General features: G+C 47.9%; 1 long non-coding RNA gene across 4 annotated transcripts; it reads right to left on the reverse strand.

Annotated features, from left to right (window-relative positions):
- Window positions 1-405: 405 nt before the first annotated feature.
- Window positions 406-2,557, reverse strand: LOC120707017. 4 transcript variants are annotated; one of them, XR_005688656.1, is made up of 3 exons: window positions 2,537-2,557; window positions 1,308-2,443; window positions 406-1,066 (listed from the first exon to the last, which is right to left on the reverse strand). It is a non-coding gene; the product is annotated as an uncharacterized LOC120707017 (long non-coding RNA). The 4 variants fall into 4 exon arrangements; XR_005688655.1 differs by having other exon boundaries at window positions 1,308-1,382; window positions 2,363-2,551; XR_005688654.1 differs by having other exon boundaries at window positions 406-745; window positions 992-1,066; window positions 1,308-2,551.
- Window positions 2,558-3,704: the final 1,147 nt, after the last annotated feature.

Raw genomic sequence — 3,704 nt, forward strand, 5'->3', positions numbered from 1 at the left:
ATCGGACTCTCGTCTCGGCTGGCGGCTGCAACGCTTTCCATCTCTTGAACAAGGTCGCCGACTCGTCATCGCTGCAGGCGGCTGCCTGCATGCGAGCGTGAGCAGGGACAAAGGCTCCATGATCTTGTTTATTTAATTTTTCTTATTAATGCATAGCTCATGGCTGGTGATTTGTACAAAATATTTGTGCATTGTGGTAGTACTAAGACTAATTAATCAGAGGGTTGGGAGCTCGGGTGGCTTGGATGCAAATCTGGATTAAAATAAGAAGTAAAATAAATATAATATGATTAGGAACTAAAACAAATATGCTGCTAATTTAGTCAAATTCGAGTGCATGTGTTAAACAAAATTTCTGTTTTCCAATAGAATTGAGATGTAGTACATATAATCGGAGTGATCCAAAGTTCAAATAAAATCTGAGTCTTTAAACCTTAGGATTCTTGATTTCACTCATTGGCCTTCATATAAAAAAATCAGCATTTGATCCAAAACCTACATTTTTCCATTCATGCGTGATTGATCCATTAATATTTGGTATACCAAACCCGCTCTATCCCTCTACTCTAAATTTAATCATCCAGCTATACATGCCGCATGTTACTCCCGCCATCTCCGGCAAGCAAGGAATTCCTCTAGGCTACAACACTCCTTTGCGTGCGATTTCGGGGAAGCAAACATCTCCAAGCCCCAGAACATGCGACCTCCGGCAAAGCAACTCCAGCAAGCAGTCCTTGCGGCCAGCCTTCTTCACAGTATACAAGCATGACTGATGAGCTGACCACTACAGATTACTCGGCTACTAGCCCACGGCTATGACAGTGCACACAATTCAGATAGAGATACCTACTGCAACTATCCAGAAGAATTGTGATATATGTGAGGGGACTAAGCACATCAAACTATAGAAGTGCCGGAACACATTCAAATAAGAAATGTTTTCAGGAGCTGTTGATATGAAATAAAAAACATGTAAGGTCAAACTAGTCACCTCTGCATAACCCATGTCGTTGTGCTTGGCAGTCTCCCTGGTGGCCTTCCACATTCATCTCCTTCCTCTGCGCATCTGCAGAAACAAAGGAAAGGTGAGTAAGAATATATGAAACCGAAACGTTTTAATATGATTCCATCAAACCTCTCTTGATTGATACCTTTTAGTTGTTCAACTACTTGAAAACAGAAACGTATTAAATTGAAACACGCATTCAGTAGGGCTGTAAGGACTCCTTGTGTGTTACATGAGCTATAAGCAACAACGTTCAACAAGACTGAACAACTCCATGCTAGCTATCTGAGTTAGTGCATACCGGTGGCAAGTCCTGGATTGGTTCAAATGTCAACAAGATTGGATTGGAGTAGCTCTCACAGCACCAAACTGAAATCTACAAAAGATAGCTCTGAAATCTATAAATTTTAATGATGAGAAAAGCCTAATAAGTGACTTCAGACACAGTAAGGTTTTCAGATTGGCGCATTGCAGTTTGTCCAAACAAACCTGTGTTCAGAGAAATATATGTCTAATATGAAAAATAATATGGTGAGCAGAATGATGAGCATTGCTTCTTTTTTTTCAAACTGAGGCTATAGTAATCAAGAACGGAGACGTTCAATAGGCAGAAATAAGCTCACTAGAACAAATGCACCACATAATTTATCTCTTATATTACAGTAACACAACAATGATGCCAAAGGATGCTAGCCCAGTTGGTTAGTCACTCCGGCGGCACCCCTCAGGTCCTAAGTTCGACTCCCCGTGTGAGCGAATTTCAGGCTGAGGGTAAAAAAATCCCCTCGCTGGCCCCGTGTGCCAAAGCATTGGTTGTGAGACGACCCAGGTCGGCCTGAGGACCCTTACATGGCCCAGGCAGGTAGTTCCCAAGGATTACGTCTCCCAGTGTCAGGGCGGGGCCAGGGTTCGGGGATTTTCTCGATCGGGGAAGCCGAGGCTTCTTCTTAAGCTAATACCGGTGGGACGGTCTTTCCCCACCCGGCCGAGTTTTTTTTAGTAACACAACAATGATTGACATAATTTTCTACCTATGATATATGAGAACAAAATTCATGATAAGTGGCTAATTAGCAATGCATCAGAGTAGTATGGCTCGGTGGACAAGTAATATTGTCAACAAGTTGGAACAATCCTGCTAGTACCTAAACTGGATAGAATCAATCAAATCTATGCAGATCCCCAAAACAGTTGGCATGGGTACTACAAGAATTCCAAATTCTTCACGGCTAACCAGGTCAACAGAAAATGCTTGAAAGGAATAGATGTACAATGAAGCAATAATGAGTATCAAATGGGAATCAGCTCCCAATCTAAAGGAATAGGCTTGAAGTTGGGATTTTTGCGGTAGCTCACCTCTAGAGCTTGCGGTCGCGCGCTAGCCTGGATCCCACACAGTTGCTATCTCAGACCAATATACATGTGCACTACAAATCGCTACAAGACCCAGATCTGAGATCCCTAACATCTACCTCACCAAGTTAGGACCAAAAGCACTGGAAACCACGATGCAGAGAAGAGGAGACATACCTGAGATGGATGACGAGCAACTGTAACACCCTAATTTAAATTTCAGCATTTATTAAAAAATTCAATTGGCTTTATTTAATTTTCTAAGGTTTATTGTGTTAGTCTTGCATTTAATCTAGTTTTTGTTTCACAAGAAATTAAAAATTTTCTTAGGTTTAACTTTGTTGATGCATTCATGCTGATGCATTGTTTTAATTGTATGATTTCATGGGGGTTTGAATTCAAATTTCCTTTTGAATTCAAATAGTTGAGCTTGAGTGAGAAATAGAATAGAAATAGAAATAGAAAAGGAAAAACCCAAAGCAAACCCAAACCCAACTTCCCAGCCCAAACCCACCTCCCTCCCCGCGGCCCAACCTTCTGCGCGGGCCCAGCAGCTCCCCCGGCCCAACACCGCCGCTTCAGCCAGCCGATCACCGACGCGCTTCCGTTTTCCCCCAACCGGCCCGCACTCGCCCCGTCTGACCGCCAGGGCCCACCCGTCAGCCGCAGCCCGCGTCGCCCGCACACGTTCCCCGCCCCGTCTCGCTGCGCCCCGGGCCCGCCTGTCATCGCCCTCCTTCCCCTTCCTTCTCCAGCCCGCCAACGAACCCCGCCCATCTCGCCGGAGATCTCGCCCGCGCGCCCAGTGGCACGGACGCCCAGGACCCCAGCCCCTTCATTTAAACCCCCACGACCCCCCTGCGCCTCTCCCAATCCAACAGAGCGCCGCCTCCAACCCTAGCCGCCACCCCACGCTGCTCTGCTCCGCCGCTCTACTCCGCCGCGCCCTGCTCCGCCGCGGACCGGCCACGCCACGGCACCCCAGGCCCTGCCGACCGCCGCAGACGCTCCGCATCGGCCCTGGGAGGCTTCCTAAGCCGTCTACGCTCCAATTCTTGGACCGCATCACCGGAATCGCGCCGAGCTCCCCAACCCCGGTAAACCCCGATCTCTGGCCATTTGCTCATCTCTGACGATCCCCGGACCTCCCTGACCCTTGTGCATCTCCGCAGTATCGCCGCGAGTCGAAATCCTGCAGCCCGACGCCCGGAGGACCGCCGCAGCGCCCCTGTCCACGGACTCCGACCCACCGCCGCCGCTAACCTTCGCCGACGACTCGCCTACGCCGCGACTCCAGCCACCACAACCTCTCGGTGAGGACATCCCCCGCCCGCGCTTCCTTTTT

The sequence above is a fragment of the Panicum virgatum genome, chromosome 5K, assembly GCF_016808335.1.
Source record: "Panicum virgatum strain AP13 chromosome 5K, P.virgatum_v5, whole genome shotgun sequence".
NCBI lineage: Eukaryota > Viridiplantae > Streptophyta > Magnoliopsida > Poales > Poaceae > Panicum > Panicum virgatum.